Source organism: Meriones unguiculatus, chromosome 5 (assembly GCF_030254825.1).
Source record: "Meriones unguiculatus strain TT.TT164.6M chromosome 5, Bangor_MerUng_6.1, whole genome shotgun sequence".
Taxonomy (NCBI): domain Eukaryota; kingdom Metazoa; phylum Chordata; class Mammalia; order Rodentia; family Muridae; genus Meriones; species Meriones unguiculatus.
The window spans coordinates 9,407,449-9,432,890 of NC_083353.1; positions in this window are offsets into that span (position 1 = coordinate 9,407,449).

The following is a 25,442-nucleotide window of genomic DNA, read 5'->3' on the forward strand; positions in this document are numbered from 1 at the left end:
AGATAGTATACAAGGGATTATTTCAATCCTTTTGTATCTGTTGAGGCTTGCTTTGTGGCCCACTATATGGTCTATTTTGGAAAAGGTTCCATGGGGTGCTGAAAAGAAGGTGTACTCTTTTGAGTTTGGGTGAAATGATCTGTAGACGTCTATTAGGTCCATTTGATTTAGGGATTCTGTGAGTGCTTTTATTTCCCTATTTGGTGTCTGTCTAGTTGATCTGTCCCTTGGTGAGAGTGGAGTGTTGAGGTCTCCCACTATTAAGGTATTAGGATCAATGTAGGATTTAAGCTTTAATAATGTTTCATTTACAAATGTCGGTGCTCTTGTATTTGGGGCATAGATATTCAAGATTGTGATGTCCTCTTGGTGGATTTTTCCTTTGATGAGAATATAGTGGCCCTCCTTATCTTTTTTCATTAACTTGGGTTGAAAGTCTATTTTATTAGATATTAGGATGGCTACTCCAGCTTGTTTTCTGGAACCGTTTGCTTGAAAAACAGTTTTCCAGCCCTTTACTCTGAGGTAGTGTTTGTCTTTGTTGCATAGGTGTGTTTCTTGGATGCAACAGAATGTTGGATCCTGTTTCCTTAACCATTCTGTTAGCCTGTGTCTTTTTATTGGTGAGTTGAGTCCATTGATATTGATAGATAATAGTGACCAATGCATGTTAGTTCCTTTTGTAATGGAGTCGATGATCTAACCCTGATTCATTGCTTGTTTTCTTTTCATTTTTGTTGGGATATTATCTGTATGCCCTGTTTTCTTGGGTGAATTTGTTTTCATTGGATTGGAGTTTTCCTTCTAGTATCTTCTGTAGGGATGGTTTGCTGTGTAGATATTGTATAAATTTAGTTTTGTCATGGAATATTTTGTTTTCTCCATCTATGTTGATTGAAAGCTTTGCAGGGTATAGTAGTCTGGGTTGACATTTGTGATCTCTTAGAGTCTCCATGATACTTGCCCAGGCCCTTCTGGCTTTCATAGTTTCTGATGAGAAGTCCGGCGTGATTCTGATAGGTCTACCTTCATATGTTACTTGGCCTTTTTCCCTTGCTGCTTTTAATATCTTTTCTTTGTTCTGTAGATTTAGTGTTTTGACTATGATGTGACGTGATGTGTTTCTTTTCTGGTCTAGTCTATTTGGAGTTCTGTAGGCCTCTTGTATATTTATGGACATCTCTTTCTTTAAGTTGGGAAAATTTTCTTCTATGATTTTCTTGAAAATATTTTCTGGACCTTGGAGTCTGGAGTCTTCTTTTTCGTGAATTCCTATTATTCTTAGATTTTGTCTTTTCATAGCATCCTTGATTTCTTGGATATTTTGTGATTGGAACTTTTCTGATTTTACTTTTTCTTTGAGAGAAGTATCCATTTCTGCAAGTGTGTCTTCAGCTCCAGAGATTCTCTCTTCCATCTCTTGTATTCTGTTGGTGATGCTTACTTTTGTGGTTCCTGATCTTTTCTCCAAGTTCTCCAGCTCAAGGGTTTTCTCATTTTGTGTTTTCTTTATTGATTCTAATTCTGTTTTCATGCCTTGCACCATTTCTTTCATGTGTTTGAATTTGGATTCCTGTCTCTCTACGATGGCCTCTATTTCTTTTTTCATTTCCTTCTTATATGCCACTAATTTTTCCTCTACTTGTGTATCTATTTGTTTGGCTATGTTTGCCTGTGTTTCTTTAAGGATATTGTCTATTTCTTCTTTCTTTGCTTCCAATTGACTGGCCATCTCTTTGAAAGACTTGTTCATTTCCTCCTTATGAGCCTCAAATAATTGGGCAAGCATGGCTTTAAAATCATTTTCCTGTGCTTCTGCTGAATTGGTGTATCCATCGATTTTGGGGTTTGCTGGTGAAGTCATGATGTCCTGATTTATGTTGGAAGTGTTCTTTCGCCTACCTCTGGCCATTGGCTTATCTGAAACCTTCCCTGTTTGTTTTTGGATTCTGCAGATCAGACTGGTGCTGTCTCTCTCTGGTGTCTGGAGAGTTCTTCAGGAAGCTGAGCACTCTCAGCGGGTGCTGAGGACTAGCTGTACAGGCAGGTCTCTTGGCCGAGATCGTGGTATCCGGGGCTCTCTGCTCTCTGGTTTGGCCCTGCTTCTTTGATGTGTTCCGCCAGTTCTGTGCTGCTGTCACTGCCAGGTTCTGAGGTCTTGCTGCAGCTGGAGATTTCAGGGTGGTCACTTCAGCAGGGATGGGGTAATCAGGCTCTCTGTTCTCTGGTTTGGCCCTGGTTAGTCTTAAACTGGAGGGCTGTGGTGCCCCGCCAGTTCAGTACTGCTCCGCTGCCACGTCCTGCTGTAACTCGCACATCAAACTTTTTACACAACCCTTTAACAGTAGTGTTAGTGTGTATCAATTTACACACTCAGGTAAGGAGGTGGAGGCCGAGAGTGGCTTACATATGTCACTTTTTGGTACTTGAGGGCTGTATACAGTTAAAGGACTTCATTCTTTTTTTTTTTTTTTCAATGCAGTTTATTCAGGAACCTTGAACAATCCTCGGACCCTGGGGAAAGCCAGCCCACAGCTTAAATAGCCTCTGGGTAGCCAACCCAGGCGTGCCACATGGGCAATGCAGATAGGTCCACATACATGGAAGCAAGCCAGATCCTCAGCCTTAGCCAAATGTGGAATTGTTTGTGACAGAGAGCACTCACCATCGGGAAGGTGGAAGGCAGAAACCAGCTCCATCTTTAAGGCATAGCATTCCGCAGCTCTCTACAGTTCCCCCTTTTTGTCTTAGACGCATCAGGCAAGAGTAGAGGTCTGATCTCTGATATTAGAAATAAATTGGGACTTTGTACCGATGTTCATTTAGGTGTCATCCACCCAAAGAGCATCAGACCCTTCTGATACCTTTTTCTCAGAGGCGGGACCTGGGGCATCAACCCGCATGCAATCAGACATGCTCTTCTCTGGGTCGAAAGCGGCTGACCCTGAGTGCAGTGTTTAGCCTCGCATCCTGAGCATATCATTTTAGCTTTTTATGGTATCCAACCATGCTTGGGAAGAATGTCCTGCTTCAATGGCTGTAAAGGCCTGAATGATCATGGCTGCATCACACTGTTGTGAGACTCTAATCTTGCATATATACCACAGGCAAACCAAGGAGACCAACAACACCAGAAGGCCTGCTAACGCTCCCATGCCCGCCCATTCCTTCAGATGATTCATGGCTGCAGCAATCCATGTTGATAATCCTGTGGCTCGTCCTGCGTCCACTCTGGTAGAATTTACTGTGACAATGGCCACTCTCAGCTGCTCCATCGTAGTATCGAATTCTCAGACCCTGAATAATCATTTAGCCAATGTAGCTCATGCCTTAGTTGTACATAAAGGAATTAATGCTCAACTAAAAGGAAGCTTGATGGTGGTCAATCAGAGGATTGACCTCTTGCAGGAGCAAATTAATACCCTATGGCAAATCGCTCAACCTGGCTGTCAATGAAAGTATGCTGGACTTTGTGTCACTAGCATACAACATGAGAATTTTTCCTGTGCTGCAAATCTGTCTAAACAATTGTCGAGCTATATTTTAGGTAATTGGACTGGAGAATTCGATACTACGAAGGACTTCATTCTTAAATGTAATGTTTACTGCTAATTTCCTTAACTTTTAAACTACTTTTTGTTTTTTTTATTCTCTTTGCACTGTTATATTTGGTAAACATGTGTGTTCCATGTTGTGTGTGGCGATCAGAGGATAACTTCCGTGAGTTGGGTAGGTCTTTATGTCTACCATAAGTGTCTCAGGAATCAAAGTCATGTCATCTGGATTGGGAGCCAGTGACTTTTTTGGTATCAGATGATCCTGTGTTCATTATTCATGTTATTCTAAGCATGGGAAAATTGTCTGTGGCTTACTCTCTTCTATCACATCACTGCTACTTCCATCAACAATGGAAGAAACATTATGCAATTCTCAGGTGCATTTTTATTCCCAGTGGGTGTTCTTACAGAAAAGAAACATATAATCACTTGTAGTCTGGTATAAATTGTCAGAATGATGCACAATTAGTGAACTGATGTGTGAACTCCTGCCCCCTGGATATCTACGCTATAGAGTGCTCATTAGCTTCAGAATGGGGCACTGTTTTAGCTCTATTTCTTTGCAAGTAGCAACTCCCCTAGGGTTCACATAATATGTATTTTTCCCTTCTTAAATTGCTTTAGTAACGAGTTTTGTGTATGATAACTACTGGAATTCCAGCATGTCTCAGCAAGTAGAAGCTGACCATGCTAACTAACCTGCTTCTGAAGAGAGGAATGTATCATTCACTGTTGTAATTGGGACAATGCACAGAAGTCCTGTGCAAGGCTCTCTCATCCCTTTTCTTCAACAGAAAACTTGTTCTGTCTGTATGCCCTCACTTATTGGTTTTTATGTCAGTCATTAGATTTATAGGTTATTGAAGGCAGAGTCCTATCCTATATGTCCTCTAATGCTGCTAATATCTAAATGGCTACCTAACAATAGTAAATATATGTTACTAGATATGTGTCCAAATCTATTAAATAAAAAACACTGAATTTGAAACCAAATAAATTATCATGTGAGTACTTGATTACTAATTGTCACAGGGAACAGTATAATGCATGAGGATAAATAAAATATCTCTATACTTTATTTTTAGAAACTAAAGATTTTACTAAAAAATGTCAAAAACAATGTAACTTATAACAAAAAAATGAACGAGGAAAAAATTTTATATACTTAAAATGAATATGTCCATGACTGAAGTTATTTTAATAAATATTCAAATTCTCATTATAATATATGTATGTGTATCAAATGTATTTCTATGCACTCACATGCTTTTATTCACCCATCTATGTTTATAACAACTTCTATATTTATATTTATCAGTCACATACACATATCATAAAGGACCAGACAGAGAGGAAAAGTTTCCATGTTTATAGAAGAAAAGATTAAAGACTATAAGAGCACATTCTCAATGACAATTAAGGACATTGGAGTCTCACAATGGAAAGATTAAATGAAAGGCAAGTCATTTTAGCTTTACCTTGACTATCTGTAATTACAGAATTACTGAAGTTGCACACATATATGTTAATAAAAATTTTTTAAAGTCAACAATAATTTGAAAATTATCTTTGAGTGAAAAATTAGATGTGAGGTAATACATAATTTTATAATAATCACACGGTGTCTTTTTTCAGATATCACAACTTCTTAAGAATCAGGTTTGGACACAAAGAACCAACAAAAAAAGAGAACTTCAGACCTATCTCTCTTATGAACATTGATACAAAAATACTCAATAAAAACTTGCAAACTGAATATAAAAACACATCAAAGATATCATCCACCACGACCAAGTAGGCTTCATCCCAGGGATGCAAGGGTGGTTCCACATACGGAAATCCATCAATGTAATCCACCACATAAACAAACTGAAGGAGAAAAACCACATGATCATCTCTTTAGATGCTGAAAAAGCATTTGACAAAGTCCAACACCCATTCATTTTTTAAGTCTTGTAGAGACCAGGGATATAAGGCACATACTTAAACATAGTAAAGGCAATATACAGAGAGCCTATAGCCAACATCAAACTCCATGGAGAGAAAATTAAATCAATCCCACTGAAATCAGAGACAAGACAAGGCTGTCTACTCTCTTCAAAATAGTACTTGAAGTCCTAGTCAGAACAATAAGACAACAAAAGGAGATCAAGGGGATACAAATCAGAAAGGAAGAGGTCAAAGTGTCACTATTCTCAGATGATATGATAGTATACACGAGCCACCCCAAAAATTCAACCGGAGAACTTCTTCAGCTGATAAACACCTTCAGCAAAGTGGCAGGATACAAAATCAACTCAAAAAAATCAGAAGCCCTCCTCTATACCAAAGACAAAAGGGCCGAGAAAGAAATCAGGGAAACAACACCCTTCACAATAGCCACCAAACATAAAGTACCTTGGGGTGACACTAACCAAGCAAGTGAAAGACCTGTTTGAGAAAAACTTCAAGTCTCTGAAGAAAGAAATTTAAGAAGATATCAGAAGATGGAAAGATCTCCCGTGCTCATGGATTGGTAGGATTAACATTGTTAAAATGGCCATCCTGCCAAAAGCAATCTACAGATTCAATGCAATGTCCATCAAAATATCAACTCAATTCTTTACAGACCTTGAAAAAAGATTCTCAGCTTCATATGGAGAAACTAAACACCCAGAATCTCCAAAACAATCCTGTACAACAACAGATCATCTGGAGGTATCTCCATCCCGGATCTCCAGTTGTACTACAGAGCAATAGTAATAAAAACTGCATGGTATTGGCATAAAAACAGAAAGGAGGATCAATGGAACTGCATAGAAGACCCAGAAATAAACCCACACATCTATGAATACTCGATTTTTGACAAAGAAGCCAAAACCATTCAATGGAAAAAAGACATCATCTTCAACAAATTGGGGTGGTGCAACTGGATGTCCACATGCAGAAAAATGAAAATAAATCTATATCTATCACCCTGCACAAAACTAAAGTCCAAGTGGATCAAAGACCTCAGCATAAAGCCAGATACTCTAAATCTGTTAGAAGAAAAAGTAGGGAACAGCCTAGAACTCATTGGCACAGGAGACAACTTCCTGAAAAGAACACCAACAGCACAGGCTCTAAGAGCAACAATCAATAAATGGGACCTCATGAAACTGAAAAGCTTCTGTAAAGCAAAGGACACCATCATCAAAACAAAATGCCTGCCTACAGATTGGGAAAGAATCTTCACTAACCCTTTATCTGACAGAGGACTAATATCCAGTATATACAAAGAACTAAAAAAGCTGAAAAGCAGCAAACCAAGTAATCCAATTAAAAAATGGGGAATAGAGTTAAACAGAGAATTCTCGACAGATGAATATCAAATGGCAGAGAAACACTTAAAGAAATGATCAACCTCATTAGCCATCAGGGAAATACAAATCAAAACAACCCTGAGATATCACCTTACACCCATCAGAATGGCCAAGATGAAAAACTCAAATGACAACACATGCTGGAGAGGTTGTGGAGAAAGGGGAATTCTCTTCCACTGCTCGTGGGAATGTAAACTGGTACAACCACTCTGGAAATCTATCTGGCCCTTTCTAAGACAATTAGGAATAATGCTTCCTCAAGACCCAGCTATACCACTGCTAGTTATATACCCAAAGTTTGCTCAAGTACACAAAAGGGATACTTGCTCAACCATGTTTATAGCAGCTTTATTTGTAATAGCCAGAATCTGGAAACAACCCAGATGTCCATCAACGGAGGAATGGGTACAGACATTGTGGTATTTTTACACAATGGAATACTACTCAACAATCAAAAAGGAGGAAATCATGAAATTTGCAGGCAAATGGTGAGATCTAGAAAAGATCATTCTGAGTGAAATATCCCAGGAGGAGAAAGACAAACACAGTATATACTCACTTATATAAACCTATAAGATATGATAAACATAATGAAATCTGTACACCTAAAAAAGATAATCAAGAGAGCGGACATGGGGTAAGATGATCAATCCTCCTTTAGAAAGACAGATGGGATGTGCATTGAACGTATGACAGGAGTCTACCGAGCGCATCTGAAAGACTCTAAGTAGCAGTGTTTTCAAAGCAAAGATTCATGACCAAAGCTTTGGCAGATTACAGGGAATCATAAGAAAGGAGGAGAGTTAGTCTGATGTGGAAAGGATAGGAGCTCCACAAGGACCAAATATATCTGGGCACAGGGTCTTTTCTGAGACTGACATTCAACCAAGGACCATGTATGGATATAACCTAGAACCTCTGCTCAGATGTAGCCTGTGGTAGCTCAGTAACTAATTGGTTTCCCAAAGTAAGGGGAACAAGGACTATTTCTAACAGGAACTCAATGACTGGCTCTTTGGCCTCCCCACCCCCCAAGGGAGGAGCAGTCCTGTTAGGCCACAGAGGAGGGCTTTGCAGCCAGTCCTGAAGATACCTGATAAAACAGGATCAGATGAATGGGGAGGATGCCCCCTCATCAGTGGACTTGGAAAGGGGCACGGTGGAGATGAGGGAGGGAGGAAGGGACTGGGAGGGAATGAGGGATTGGGACATGGCTGGGATACAGAGGTAATAAAATGTAACTGATAAGAATAAAATAAAATTCAAAAGAAAAAGAGTATAAAAAAACTCAGGTTTGGATAAGAATTGTAATCTATAAGCTATGCTATTTAATAACCATATTTCAAAATATATTTGTATATGAAAATATCACAAAACAGCTGAAGTTTATGAACCTTGCATAAATTTACTATATATTAAAATACATATATTTACTACATATTAATTATATTCAGTAAGGGTTTTAGAAAATATTTGCTTGGAACAATGCATTTAAGTGACAGAAGTAGTCATTTTCCATCAGTCAATTATATATTCTCTACTTGTTTTCTGTCTTGGGTTTGGTGGAAACACAGACTCTTTCTTTCTCATGATGGGGACTCCCCGTCTCTGGTGTTTTTGTGCCCACCGATCAGCCTGGGAAGGTGATCAGGACTCGCAGGCGTGTGGCTCTGGTCTGGGGACTTAGTGCCTGCTTGACCCAGGATCTCTTCCGGGTTCTGGCTGGGTGACCTGTGAGTGGACCCAACTGATTCCCATGCCATGGGGGTTTCCTCTCACCTGGGAAACACGATTGCTGTTGTTTTAGGGCCCAAAGTTCAGTCTTTTGGTCGCTGTACTGAAAATGTTGTCCTTTTTAGATGAGGTGTTCTCCTGGTGCCACCATCTTGGCCTCCCCCAACTCTTTCTTTCTTATATGTTAAGCGCTGTGTTTCTTTGCCTCACAGTCCCTTACCTGTTCATGCTCAATCATGAACATGCAAGTGCTGCCTTTTCATGGTAGAGTCCTCACTTTTACAGACCTTTTAACTCTGTTGAGAGTAGAGATTTGGTACCCTTTCTTTGTGTCACACAGCATTGTTGACAATTTGATGCTTTATTAATCATGAGGTAGAGGGAATGCTTTTTTGGGTCTCTGAGCGCTGAACCATGATTTAGATGTAGAGTAATATAATTTGGGCTAGTATCTAAAATAGTTTCTTATATAAAACATGATTTCCCAAGTTCACAGGTCACAAATATGTTGGTTCTCACTGGCCTTCACAAGGAATCTTTCATTAAACTGCATTATTGATTGACTGACAATGTATTTTCTAAGAAAGTCAAGGGAATAAAATATTAATAAATTCCTATGAATTTGAAGTGCTAGATATTAATTCATTTTATATGGAAAGACCATCAAGCTTGCCTACTTCTTGATTCATTGAGAATAAATGTCTCCAATTTCTTCCAGGAGGAACAGGGAGAATCTCAAAATTTATTCTATCATTTAAAAATGCAAAGAAGTTCAATGTATTATCAAAAGTATTCATAGAAGAAGAGAAGAAAATTGTAAAAATTCTTAGGTCATTAGAGAAATTTCCAGAATTATAGACCTACTTCTCTTATAGAAAAATGTTCAATTTCCCTTTCTTAGGATTTAATATTTCCTTTTAATTGATAACTTTTATAAGTGTCAGATGTTGGGGGCAAGAAAAATGAGTCCATTTGAGAAAAGAACAGCCTGTGAAAGCGTAGTCAGCAGAAGTTTCAGGGAAGGAGGTTCTTGCTTAAAAGAGAATGGGAAAAGATTCCGGTGAAAATTTGATAACAAAATCTGGAAGCCAGCAAGAAGGCAGTTACCAATGGTTCCTCTTGTTCTTATTGCTTTCCCATTACTGATTCTAGAAAGCTGAGTACATAAGACTTCTGGACAGACATTTGTATATGTAGCTTTGTCTTTTTTGTGTCTGTGAATGGAACATAAACTGGTTACAGTTGGGCATATTAAAGGGATACTGAAATCAAGAGATATGATTAGGATGATTTGAAGGGGTTAGACTCAATCATGTCTACCTCAAATTGTGGACCAGCTCTGCTTCCTGTAGTAAATATAAGAATATGTGGGAAGTTGTTATCAGTGCATAAAAAATTGTAGATATTAAGACTACACTTATATGTGTATATAAGAGCAATTTTTTATAGATCATTGTTAATGGACTATGCTGGTTTAGTAAATTAGCAGCTTTAGATTCTATTTAAATACCATAACATCATTAGCACTGAATAGTTTGCTAAGATTCTAGCACCAGTCCTTGTTTCCCTCATTTTGAATGGCTTTTAAGTCATTAAGTTAGAGAGGTGTTAGTTACCACCAAGGTATGTGTGCCATCACTGAACCGTTAGGGTTATCATGCAATGATATTGGTTGATGCTCTTCATAGGTGTCCTGAATGTGTAGAAATGTTGTTTGCTTTTCTCATTTGTTAGTTTTAGCTGTGCCTTTTGGTATCTTAGAAAGCTAGTCCCCATAGCGGTGGCATTCAGCTCAGAACATTCCGGGCTCTGGTTCTGAAATGCATCGTGTCTTCAGCAATATGCACTCATAACAGTGCTGGACATCTAGAGGGAACAGCAATAGGCTGTATGATTTGAAGTTCTCTTGATCAGCTCAGCCAACAACTCAACAGAGAGCTTCTCATTCAGGGGATTAAGGGTTCCTTGGGTGGTCATTATCTCTTGGAGAAATTACCTCCAGCCCGATGAGTTACTCCATTAAATCTATATATGTATATTTATACACAGAATTATGTATACTACATTTTAAGGTAAATAATTAATAATATGATTCTTAGTGACTTTTTCAGTTTTTACTCCTCATCAAGGAAACTTCTGTTTGTAACAGAGAGAAGTCGTTACAGAAAAACCACAGTCAATCAAATACAGAGTTGTGGAACACAGACCCAATAGATATATCTAGAAAAACAAACAAACAAAAACACTCCTGTACCTAAGTTTCAGAGAGCACTTTGGAAGAAGAGGTGGAAAGATTGTGAGGAGATTGTATACCCCAGGAATGTGAGAAATTACACAGTAAATTCTGATCAACATGCATGTCTGAATGTGTGCTGCATAAGAGTGATACCAATGAACAAGACTGAGTGGGGAAGTGAATGAGGAAGAGCTCATGAAGCCCCAACAGGGCACAGACAACTGTATAGGTAACCTAAGAATGCTGAGAGGAGGAGATGTGTCTTCCCCAGGGGAAAATTCACCAATTAAGTGTCCAGTGCCAAATTGTTGGCCCTAAAAATGTGCATGCAAGTAACACTATACTGACTAGATAGTTTACTGCAGAATATATATGTCTGTATACATATATACATACATACATACATACATATATACATACAGATGTACATATGCAATAAAAATGAATTGAAAAAAAGAGGCTATGAATGTGCAGTAGAACATCAAGAAGTATATGGGTGGGTTGGTGGAAGGAAAAGAAAGGGATAAACATAATGACATTATAATCCAAAGAAAAAATACACATAAAATAAAATAAATATATCTTAAAACAATTTCAAATGTTTACGTGAATAACTGTAGATGCAGTTCTTAGAAGAGTGATACTTAACTTACTGACTTTAATGACGAAGTTAATATAAAATGATTTCTGTCATTAGAAATCTCCTAGAACAGAGAGGGCTAATCAGTAGACTCAAGTACTGGGTACCCCAACCACAGAAGAATTAATTAGAAAGTTCTATTAAACTAGCATACATGTATTTGGTCTTTGTACATGTTTGGTTATACATGGAAAACCAACCATGAGATGGCCTTTGGCTCTCTGCATTTTATAGATTCAGGAATTTATGACAGAGTGTAATTAATATCCTAGCAGGTTATCACTGACATCAGAGTTCATACTAGACCCATATCTTTACACTTGATATTATCTTATGAACTAAAATTCTGATGTGAAAGGGAAACACAGAAGGCTGTCAGGATGCGGCCTGCTGTCAGTCAATAATGATGCAGAGGCAGAAGAATTGGCATAAGTCTGAGGTTAGCATACCCTACACAGAGAATTCCAAGTCAGCCTATCTCACACCAAAACAGAACAAAACAAATAACACTGGCAACAACAATAAAAGGAGGTCGTTTGAAATCAGGATAAAGAAAGTAGCAAACAATAAATTTTTAAAAAGAATATTTTAGCCTTTGGAGAATTAACTGAAAGTTTTGCAATTAACATGGGATTCGGCTGGAATATTAGAACACTTTGAAGTTTGAAGATGAAAAATCACAGAATAACAAACAAAAGTTTTCTGATCAAATTCCTGGGTTGCACATAGGTAATATTTCTGAGTTCATATTTCTCTTAAGTGTAACAAAGAGCATGTATTCATTGCTAAATATTTATATTGTTATATCAAAGAGGTAAAATAACTTTCCTAGTGGTAGGAAAACTTTTAAAATTTCATAGTGTTTGTTTTTGTGTACCAGTTTAAAATATTGATTTATATTAAATTTTAATAGTGTTTATTTTTATTATAAACACAATAGCCTTTCCTTAATTTTTTCTATAGGGAAAAAACGTAGAGAGAGAGGGAAAGTGTTGTGAACATTTTGGTTTATGATATGTAAACATGTTTTTGTTAAAATTCCAGGTGGAAGTTTTAGTTTTTCACACCTGTTAAGTGTCTCGTAGGGAACATGGTCTTTGCCAAGTGCAATTAGTTGAATTCTGAGGACTTAGAGGACGAAAGTATGAGAGCCTAGAGGAAGAAGGCATAGCTGCTTGGAGGAGGATCTCTGTCTGCTGGCTAGTCCTGCTGCTGATTTTGCTGTTTGCTGATTTGCTGGTTATCTGGACTTCTGGATTTCTGGACAACTGATATTGGTATTGCCCCCAAAAGAATGCTCAATCGTCATTCAGAAAGACAAACTGGATAGACAACAGAAGAAGGTGAAAACAAGGAACAAGAAAGGAGCCTACCACAGAGGTCCTCTGAAAGACTACCCAGCAGGGTATTAAAGCAGATTCTGAGACTCATAGCCAAACTTTGGGCTGAGTGCAGGGAATCTTATGAAAGAAGAGGGAGATACAGAAGCTCCGTAAAGGGAGCAACAGAACTAAAAAAATTTGGCACAGGGCTCTTTTCTGAGATTGATATACCAAACAAGGACCATGCATGGAGATAACCTAGAACCCCTGCTCAGAAGTAGCCCAAGGCAGCTCAGGATCCAAGAGGGTTGCCCAATAATAGGACCAGGGACTATCTCTGACATGAACCCATGGGCTGGCTCTTTGATCACCTCCACCTGAGGAGGGAGCAGCCTTACCAGTCCACAGAGGAAGACAAAGAAGCCAGTCCTGAGGAGACCTGATGGAACGGGAAGAGGACGACCCCTATCATTGGACTGGGGGAGGGGCATAGAATAAGAAGTGGGAGGTGATAGGGACGGGAGCTACAGCTGGGATACAAAATGAATAAACTGTAACTGATAAAAAAATAAAAAAAAAGAAGAAGAAAAAGAAGAGGGAGATAGAAAGACTTGGAAAGGTCTGGAGCTCCACAAGGAGAACAACAGAACAAAAAATCTGGGCCTAGTGGTATTTTCTGAGACTGATATTCCAACCAAGGACTGTTTGTTCATGGATATAACCTAGAACCCCCGCAAAGAGATAGCCCATGGGAGCTCAGTATCCAATGGGCATCCTAGTAAGAGGAACAGGGGCTGTCTCTGACATGTACTCAGCAGCTGGCTCTTTGATCAGCTCATCCCGAGGGTGTGCAGGGAGCAGCCCTAGCAGACCACAGAGGAAGACAGTGCAGGCAGTGCTGATGAGACCTGATAGGCTAGAGTTTGATGGAAAGGGAGGAGGTCCTCTACTATCAGTGGACTGGGAAAGGGGCATGGGAGGAGATGAGGGAAGGAGGAAAGGGGAGATTGGAAAGGGAAAAAGGTGGAGCTGCAGCTGGAATAAAAAAATGAATAAATTGTAATAAATAAAAAAATCATATTTAACAAAAAGAATCCTACAAACCTAACCAGCTGAAAGTAGCATAGAGAGCTCTGCCTGCTGTCTCCACTAACCTTCTTTTCCTCCTACCCAGTGTTGGGGGGTTGGAAGGGAGGTATGAGCATTTAATAATGCTAAATAAAGTTGGTTTGTTAAAATTCAAGGTCAACAGGAGAGGGGAGGGGAATAGAAAGAGAGAGAGAGAGAGAGGTCAGCATTGCTTCAAATTCCTGAAATAAGTCAATGTGCCTCGTCAGGAGCTCAAAGACAATTGATGTGATTTATGCTGTGAGGAAATGGGAGGTGGGGCTTTCTGGAAAGAGCTGGTAACTTTGCAATACAGCTAAACTGGAGTGAGAAGTGAGATATCTCAGCATGCAAAGAAAGCACCTGCTGCCAAACATCATCGATCCCCAGAACCCACATAGTAAAAGAAAAGAACTCACTCTTGAAAGTTGACCTCTGATGATCTACACACACAAACACCATGTATGCACTGACACATGTACATAAATTCATTTTTTAAAAGCTCAGTTTTTTAATGCAAATAAGATCTTATTATTGCTTACTTAGATTTCCCCATTAACATCTTGCTGTTAGTCTTTGAAAACATTACAAACACGAAAACCTACATTTTTAAAAGACAAGTTGAATTTTAGAAAGTGCTGAAAAAAACAAAATACCTTCTTTCATCTTTCACATTTTCTGAATTTCCAATATGCATTTACATCCAAAACAAAGACTCAAACTCAATTCCATCAAATTTTATTTAATTATTTCATTCCAGTATTGCTATTGATATATAGAAACTGCTTTTCCATACACTACACACTCTTGTGTTGCACACTTAACATTTGCTTACTTTAAGATCTAACCATCTACATATGCTTTTGACTTGTATGCATATTTCTTCAAGTCAATTCCTAACATTACTTAACTTATAGTGGAGAATGAGGAGGGCTATTTACCTAGCAGACTTTTTTGTATTTACAACTATATATTCATTTACTTATTTTCTTTTATTGAAAATAGTTTTTTTTTCCTTATATGTTATATCCTGTTTATGAGTCCCTTACCTTTCTCCTCCCAACTCCTTTCCACCTACCCTCCCACCTACATCTACTCATATTTTGTCTCTCTTTAGAAAACTAATAATCTTACCCCAATCTTCACTTAGAAAGACAAATGGGATGGACATTGGAAGCAGGAGAAAACAAGAAACAGGACAGGAGCCTACCACAGAAGGCCCCTGAACAGTGTACCAAAGCAGAGTTTGAGACTCATAACCAAACCTTGGGCAGAGTGCAGGGAATCGTATGAAAGAAGGGGGAGTTAATATGACCTGGAGAGGACAGGAGCTCCACAAGGACCAAGTATATCTGGGCCCAGGGGTCTTTTCTGAGACTGTTTCTCCAACCAAGAAACATGTAATGATATAACCTAGAACCCCTGCTCAGACATACAGACATAGCCCATGGCAGCTCAGCCTCCAAGTGGAGTCCCTAATTATGGGAACAGGGACTGTCACTGGCATGAACTCATTGGCTGGCTCTTTGACCTCCCTTTTCCCCTCCTCAAGAGAGAGGAACAGCCTTGCTAGGCCAACAGAGGAGGACATTGCAGCCAGTCTTGAAGAGACCTGATAAACTAGGATCAGATGGAAGGGAAGGAGGGCCTCCCCCATCAGTGGACGTAGAGAGGGGCAGGGAAGAGATGAGGGAGAGAGGGTGGGATTAGAAGGGAATGAGGAGGGGCTACAGCTGGGATACAAAGTGAATAAACTGTAACTAATATTAAAAATAAAAATTTAATTTAAAAAGGAAACTAATATTCGTCTATGGGATTATAATGAATACAATATAATAAATAGAATAGAATGAAATATATAGTAAAATTAAACAAAAATCAATAAAAGACAAAACAAACAAACAGAGGGAAAGGAGGCCAAAAGAAGACATAAAACACAAAGATCCACTTATTTGCAGATTCAGGAATCCCGGAAGAATACTAAACTGGAAACCATATTATACACACAAAGAACCTGCAGGATAAAAACAGAAAATGAGGACTGAGCATCTTCCCTAGGGTCTTCCTTGTTGTTTAACTTCTTTAGGACTATAGATTTTAATATGTTTATCCTATGTTATGTGTGTAATAACTACTTATGAGTGAGTATATACCATGTGTGTCTTTCTGCTTTTGTAATACCTCATTCAAGATGATCTTTTCTAAGGGACAGTAGGATTGGGAGAAGGTGAGGGAGGGCCCACAGCCAGATACAAAGTGAATACACTGTAATAAGTAATAATAATAAAAATTTAAAAAAAAATAAAAAGAGAAGAAAAATACAAATAAATGAAAAATAATGAGATAGAACTTTTAAGGGAGAGACCTGGCATGACAGCATGAGACCGGGAACCTCAAAGACGCTACTGAGTTCATGTTCTCTTGGTCATCTAGCGCTAGACACACAGTCTATGCTGAAAATTAGTGTGTTTCCCCTGTAAGGATCTCTTGAAGGAAATAGAATTTCAATTTGCAGATGGTTATCAACTGAAGATTGCTCCCAACTGTGGTTGGAAGTGTCTACTCACTTCTACTTTCAGGTGTAGACACTATCTAGGGCAGAGTTGTGCAGACCTTGAGCATGCTGCCTCAATCTCCGTTAGTTTATATATGCATTGAACATGTTGGTTATGGAGTCTTCTTTTCTTGGTGTCCTCCATGACTTCTGGCTCTTACATTCTTTCTACATCCTCCTTTCCGAGGTTGCCTGAACCCGAGGAGGGAAATCTGGTGAAAACCTTCCATCTAGGGATGAGTATTCCGAGGTCTCTTCCTCTTTGTGTAGTGTTGTTTTGGTCTGTGTCTGTATTTCTTCCACCCTGTTGAAGAAGGAAGCTTCTCTGATGATGGCCAAACAAGGCAATGCTCAGATTTGCCATTCTGGGTCCGGGATATCTCACTGAACATGATTTTTTTTTTCATTTCTTTTTAAACAGCTGAGTAATATTTTATTGTGTTAATGCCACACATTTCTTTATCCTTTATTCTGTTGAGGGACATCTAAGTTGTTTGCAATGTCTGACTATTATGACTAGAAAAGCAATCAATACGGTTGAGCAAGTGTCACTGTGTAGAATAAAGCGACTTTTAGGTATATTCCCAAGTCTAGTATAGATGGTTCTTGAGGTAAATTGATTATGCTATTCCCAAGGAATTGCCACAAGGATTTCCAGAGTGGCTTTACAACTTTGTACTCTCACCAGCAATGGATGGGTGTTCCTCTCACTCCACATCACTGCTAATGTGAGCTGTCATTGGCTTTATTAATTTTAGCCATTCTGATTGCTGTAAGATGAATCTCAATGTATTTTTGATTTACATTTCCCTGATAACTAAGGCTACTAAATGTTTCTCAACTATTGAGTTTTGAGAATTCTCTGTTTAGCTCTATTATCCATATCATAAACTGGATCATTTGTTTTATTGATGTTTTTTTTTTTTTTTTTAATTCTTCATTTGTTTTAGATGTTAACCCTCTAGTGAATGTGTACTTTGTAAAATTCTTTTCCCATTCTGAAGTATGACATTTTGTTTGGGCAAGAGTGGCATTTCCCTAACAGAATCTTTTTACTTTCATAGGGTCTCATTGATTAATTGTTGGTCATACTGCCTGTGCCAATGGAAGGTACATTTTTGTTCCAATATGTCCAAGGCTATTCCCTACACTTTATTCAGTGTATCTAGTTTTATGCTGAGGTATTTGGTCCATTTGGAGTTGAGTTTTTTGCAGAATAGTAAGTATGGATCTATTCACATTCTTGTTCACGTAGCCATCCAGTTTGCACAGCACCATTGTTGAAGATACTGACTTTTCCACTGTGCATTTTTAAACTATATTAAAACTCAGGCATGTATGGATTTGTCTGGGTCTTCATGTAAGAAATTGTCCTGTAGCCTGTAATTTTTTTTCATTTTTGAGTTCTTATATGGCTTGGGTATGAGGGTAAATATGGGCCAATACAATGAATTCAGTGATGTTCCTTCTGTTTCTGTTTTGTTGAATAATTTAAGAGGTATTGACGTTAACTGTTCCTTGAAATTCTGGTAGAAAGATGCAATAAAACTATCGGGCCTAGCCCTGGCCATTTTGTTTTGTTTTGATGTGTTTTGCATTGTAGATATTTAATTGTCTGTGTAAATTGCTTGATTTATCTTGATCTAACCTTGTTAAGTTTTATATATTCAGAAAATTATACATTACTTTTAGATTTTCCATTGGGTAGAGTACAGGTTTACAAGTATTTTTTTTAAATAATTACCTAGATATCCTTGGCACCTGTTTTAATGTTTCCATTTTCCTTTAGAATTTTGTTAATTTGGATATTCTTTCTTCACTTTTTAGTTATTGATTGTTTCATTCTATCTACTCATATTGAGTGTGATTTCTTTGTTTTGTTCTAGTGTTTTTAGGTTTTCTTTGAAGTTACTACCAAGAGCACAAGCTCTAAGATCAACCACCAATAAATGGGACCTCATGAAACTGAAAAGCTTCTGTAAAGCAAAAGACACTATCATCAGAACAAAACAACAGCCTACAGACTGAGAAAGGATCTTCAACAACCCTATATCAGACAGAGGATGCATATCCAGAATATATAAAGAACACAAGAAGTTAAACAGCAACAAACCAAATAATCCAATTGAAAAATGAGGTATAAACCTAAACAGAGAATTCTCAGAGAATAGAGGAATATCGAATGGCAGAGAAACACTCAAAGAAATGTTCAATATCCTTAGTCATGAGGGCAAATCAACTCAAAACGACCCGAGATTTCACCTTATACCCATCAGAATGGCTAAGAACAAAGACTCAAGTGACAACACATGCTGGAGAGGATGTTGTGAAAGGGGAACCCTCCTCCATTGCTGGTGGAAATGTACAATTGTACAACCACTTTGGAAATCAGTCTGGCACTGTCTCAAAATATTAGAAGAGGTGTATGTAGTTATACAGCTCGTAGGCATATATCTAAAATATGCACAAGTATGCAACAAGGACATTTGCTCAACCATGTCTGTAGCAGCTTTAAACAAACCAGATGCCCCCAATGGAAGAATGAATACAGAAAATGTGCTCCATTTACCTAGTGTAATACTATTCAGCAATTAAAAACAAGAAAATCATGAAATTTGCAGGCAAATGGTGGGACCTAGAAAAGATCATCCCGAGTGAGGTATCGAAAAAGACCCACATGGTATGTACTCATTTATAAGTCAATATTATACATATAATATAAGATAATCATACTAAAATCTGTATACCTAAAGAAACTAATCAAGAAAAAGGACCCTGGATAAGATGATCCATCCTCACTCAAAAAGGTAAACAGGAAGAGGGAGAAAACAGGAAACAGGACAGGAGCCTACCACAGGAGGACTCTGAAAGACTCTACCCAGCAGGGTATCAAAGCAGATACTGAGGCTCATAGCCAAACTATGTTACATCTGTGCAGGGAATCATAAGAAAGCAGGGGGAGATAGAAAGACCTGGAGAGGACAGGAACACCACAAGGAGAGCAACAGAACCAAGGAATCTGGGACCAGGTCTCTTTTCTGAGACTGATACTCCAACCAAGGACCATGCATGGAGATAACCTAGAACCTCTGCACAGATGTAGCCCATGGCATCTCAGTCTCCAAGTGGGTTCCCTAGCAAAGAGAACAGGAACTGCCTCTGACATGAACTCAGTGTCTGGTTCTTTGATCACCTGCCCTGATGGGGGTGGGCAGCCTCACCAGGCCTGATGAGAGGACTTCGCCTATCAGTGGTTTTGGGCAAGAGGCAGGGGAGGAAAAAAGGGAGGGGATGAGGAAGGGGGTACAGCTGGGATACAAAGTGAATAAAATGTAATTTAAAAGATATTTACAAATTTTTTTCTAGAAACTTAGTGTTAGGATATGGCCTCTTAGAATATCCTGCATTGTGTCCAGTAAGTTTGGAATGATGCAAATTCAGTTTTACGCAATTCTAGAAAGTCTTTCTTTTCCACTTAATTTTTGTCTTGACCCATTTTTCATTTTAGTGAGTTGTTTAGTTTTCATGAGATTATTCTCTTTTTGTTGTTTCAGTTGTTCATATCCCGCGTTAGTCTGTGGTGGGCAGGGTGTTATTTTAATCTTCTTGTATCTATTAAAACTTGCTATGTGTTAAAGTATGTGGTAAGCTTTGGAGATGAGTAACCCAGCTCAATGGCCAAGAAAATACTTAAGCCAAATCATAAAAGAAAAATTTCCTAAAGAAACTGATTCCTACCAAGATACAAGAAGAGTATAGGATACCAAACAAACTGGATTAGAAAAGAAATTCCTCTTGACTCATAATAATCAAAACACTGTATAGAATAAAGGAACATTAAAAGCTGCAAGGGAAAAAATAGACCAAGTGACATATAAAGGCAGGCATAACAGAATAACAACTGACTTCTCAGTGGGAACTCCAAAAGCAAAGGGCCTGGAGAGATGTTCTACAGACTCTAAAAAGAGGCCAGAGATGCCAGGCCGGACTACTCGGCAGAAGGAATATGGCACATAAAAAGGTTAATTACACAAAAGAAAACAAAAGGAATATATAATTCCAGACCAGAAAGCCTAAAGAGGGGCCCACCCCACCACCACTACCACCACAACAACAGCACTTCAACTTAGAGATATTTGCTACTACATCTGGATTTTATGTGGGTAGTTGAGATTTGAACCTGTGTAGGGGAAAGGTCATCTCCACAGCCCTGTGGTAGATTGTTTTAATTTCAAGTTTTTGTTGTTCACTTGATTCTAGTTTAACCTATCAACAGTTCCTTTTGTCCACGGGTTTCCTGTAGCTTAATTGTGATGTTAACCCAAGGTGTTTTTGCAAAGACACCTAAAAGTATCAGCAACTTGGGCAATTGTGTGGCCTAGCATTTCAATTTGGGATTTTCTGCCTGAGGCAGGACAGATTTACATTCCTAATCTTACTGTTATTTGTCATTCTAATACTCACAGAAGTATACCTCCAATTGCGGTTCTCTGCTTTGGCTGCCCATTATAGTGGCTTAAGGACCTTTAGAGAAAGATTGATATCTATAGAGAATCTGATTTAATTAGTTGCTAGAATGTTGCCTCTGTGTATTTTCTTTTGTCCTATTTTGTGGATTCTCAGTTTATAAGCTCACAAGCAGCTCTGAGGTAGAGGCGAGTTACAGAGTTACTGGTAATATAGTATTCTTTGTCTGTCTGTCTTCTCCAGTACCAAGTTCAGCATATTACCTGTAAGGTTCTGTATGGATGACAGTTTCTACTTCCAAGGTCTTGGTTACTATCCTAGAGAATTTAAACTCCAGGTCCTAGCAGCAAAATGCAACAACATTCTCATCAATATGCTCTATTCATAGTCTGGTTAGGACTTGTTAGTACAGGTTCACTTTTCTTTCAGAAATCTAGGAACCCCTTTCAACTTCTACATTTTTTGTCAATATACTTAACATTTTTAAAACAATCTTGTTTAATTTATCAAAAATTGCTAAGTGCTTATGGCTAAAATTGTGTGCTTTTGTAAATTTTTAATTTTATTTTTGTAAACTTTTAATTTTATTTCAGTTTATTTACTTAACATCCCAAGGGTGTCCTTTCCTTCCTCTCCTTCTACTTCCCCCCTCCTCCTTCCCCTCTCCTGTTTTCCCCCGGAAAAAAGGGAGGCCCCATGGCCACATATCAACTCTCCCCAGTACTTCAAGTCACATCATGACTGAGCATATCCTCATCCATGGAGGCAAGGCAAGGCACCCCTGCCAAAAGCAGGCAATAGAGTCCATGTTAGAAATAGCCCTCTCCCTCCACTCACCAGGTGACACATATGAAGACCAATCTTCCAATAGGCCCAAGTATTCTAGGAGCCTAGGGTCATACCAAGCAATGCTCCTTAGTTGGTGTCCCAGCTTTCTATAAGCACCCTTGGGTCTGGATTAGTTCTTTGCTGTTCTTCTTGTGAGGTTCCTTTCCCCTCCAGGTCCTTCCATCTTTCCATTAACACTTCTACAGGCCCTGTGGAGCTCTGCCCCATGCTTGGTGGTGAGTCCCACCATCTGTCTTAACCTGCTGCTGGGTGGAGCCTCCCAGATGACAGTCATGTTAGGCTCCTGTCTGCAAGCAGAGCAGAGCAACATTAATAGTGTCGAGCTAGCTCTTTACCATGGGGTGGGTCTCAGGTTTGGCTAAACTTTGGTTTTACCCTCAATTTTTGTTCCCTCTTTTTCTCTGAACTTCTTGTAGACAGGGTAATTTTTAGATCAGAACTTTTCTGGGTGGTTTGCTGTTCCCCTCCCTCCACTAGTCCTGCCTGGCTAAGGGGTGATCACTTCAGTTTTCATGCTCCATCCCCATTAAGGTCTCAGCTAGAGTCATATGCACATCCTCCCAGGAGCTTTTGCTGTACAAGCATCCAACTTGCCAAAGAGATGCCCTTCTTCAGTTTTCCTTCTTCTTCCCAGGCCTCTCACCTCCCAACCCCATTCTCCCCACATCTGATCTCCACCCTTATTTGCCTCCATCTTGTTTCCTTGTTTCCATTCCATCTCCTGCCCAGTTCCCTCTATTCATCCATTTCTTCTGTTCATTCTGTTTCCATTTCTGAGTGACGTTCCAGCACCCTCCTTTGGGCCTTCCTTGTTTCTTAGTTTCTTTGGGTCTGTAGATTTTAGTATGGTTATCTTGAACTATAGGTCTAATATTCACAGCTTATAAGTAATTTCATACCATGTGCATCTTTCCAGGTATGGTTTACCTCAATCAGGATGTTTTTTTTTTTTTTTCTATTTCTATTGATTTGCCTGCAACCTTAATGATTTCCTTATTTTTAATAGTTAAGTAGTATTCTATTATGTAGATATACTTTTTTGTTCCATCCTTCAGTTGAGAGACATCTAGGTTGGTTATAGTTTCTGGCTATTATAAATAAAGCCACTGTAAGCATAGTTGAGCAAAAGTCTTTGATGTATGGTGGAGCATCTTTTGTGTATATGCCCTGGAATGATATAGGTGTGTCTTGAGATAGAACTATTCCCAATTTCATGAGAAAGCACAGATCGATTTCCAGAGAGTTTAGACAGCAATGGAGGAGGGTTCCCCTTTCTCCACATCCTCTCCAGCATGTGTTGTTATTTGAGTTTCTAATCTTAGCCATTCTGAATATGTATGATGGAATCTGAGAGTCATTTTAATTTGAAATTATCTGATGATTAAGGACATTGAGCACTTTTTAAGTGCTTCTCAGCATTTCAATATTCTTCTGTTGTGAATTATTGGTTTAGCTCTGAACCCCACTTTTTTTTTCTTTTTTTTTATTTATTTTATTTATTTTTTATCAGTTACATTTTATTAACTCTGTATCCCAGCCGTGTCCCGATCCCTCATTCCCTCCCAGTCCCTCCCTCCCTCCCTCCCTCATCTCCACTGTGCCCCTTTCCAAGTCCACTGATGGGGGGGACCTCCTCCCCATTCATCTGATCCTGTTTTATCAGGTATCTTTAGGACTGGCTGCAAAGCCCACTTTTTAATTGAATTATTTGACGTATGGAAAATAATTTTAAAAATAAGATTGCCAAAACAATTCTGTACAATAAAAGAAATTCTGGAAGTAGCAATATCCCTGATTCCAAGCTATACTACAGAACAATAATAATAATAACTGAATGGTATAGGAATAGAAACAGACAGATTGATCATAGAGCCGAATTGAAGACCCAAAAATAAACCCGCACTCTTACAGGCACTTGATTTTTGACAAAAAAGCCCAAACCATGATATGGAAAAAAAAATAAAGATCTTAAACAAATGGTGCTGGTCTAAATAGATATCAGCATGTAGAAAAATGCAAAATGTAAAAAATAGAACTGTATTAATCAGCCTGTACAGAAGTCCAAGCCAAAGTGGTCAAAGATCTTGACATTAAACCAGAGAGACACCTATTAGTGGACTAGGAGAGGAACATGAGAGAAGTAAAGGCAGGGAAGGCGAAATTGGGAGGGAATGACGGAGGGGGCTACAGGTGGGATACAAAGTGAATAAATTGTAATAAATAAAAAAGAATAAAGAATAAATTAAACATAGAAAAAAACCTAGAGACTCTAAATCTATTAGAAGACAAGCTAGGAAAAAGTCTGGAACTCATTGGCATAGAAGACAAATCCCTGAACAGAATGCTAACAGCACAATCTAGGAGATCAACAATCAATAAATGGATCTCTTGAATCTGAAAAGCTTCTGTACAGGAAAGGACACTGTCAATAGAACAAAATGACAGCCTACAGATTGGGGAAAGATATTTACCAATACTGTATCAGACAGAGGACTAATATTTAAAATATACAAAGAACTTAAGAAATGTTTCTTAATTTCTCAACAGTTCAAATGACCTCGCCAGCATTCCAGTAGCATCTTGTATTCATGGGCTAAGGGCTATCCTGATATTACAGTGTTTTATATCTATTCCCTAGTAGGTGCTATATTGCAAAAGGTCCAAAAATTATGTAGTATAGAGCTTACAAAATCAGTCTTTGTTACAGTCTATGGCACATGGAGCATTTAATAGCACTAAGAACTCTAACAGTTAAGCTAAATAGCTTGGTGTTTATAGATTTGGTCTTAGAAGCTGTGGTTGACAGAGTTCAACTTATTGAGCCCATATAAGCCATTTAAGAGGCTTGAGGAAGGATACTGCTCAGTGAAAACAGGTGAACCCACAAGTGGATCCCTATCACCTACATTAAAAATGAGTGTAAATATGTGGAATCTTGAGAACTGAGACAAGTATGCTCAAGGGCTTTCTGGTCAGTTTGTGTAGCCTAAATAGTGATTTCTATTGAGTTAACAACTGTGCCACACACACACACACACACACACACACACACACTCACACACACACACAAAGATAAAAAGTGATTGAAGTAAATACCTGGATATAAACATATACATTTCCTACATCCTTTCTGCACACCATTCACACACACACACAAGCACATTCATATTCACACGTAAACACAGTCTGACAGACATATACACACACATATACTGGAATTTTTTGTTCAATTAAGCCAGCCATCCCTTCATGTAGCCATTAAAACTTATTTTTAATTGCTTACTAAGTGTCAGTACCTCATTTATATTAGTCATATTTCAGAAACTCTAAAGCCACAGGTATTGAATGTTCTATACAGGGTGTGTCTATGCATCATTATAAAAAGTTCTGCTGTAGGGATTATGTATAATTTTTTTAAGGAAATCAGATCTATTTTTCTTGGAAAAGTATCTCAAATGATATTATTAATTTTCCATGTTTGGCTTTGAACTAAGCTTTTATTACACTATTTAAGACAGAAGCTTCAGCTCATTTTGAGTACAAAGGTACAATTTAAGGTTTTCATTAATTGTTAGTGCCAGAAATTTGTCCCATAGGCTTAGGATTTGAATACCAGTTTCCCAGTTTATGGTGCT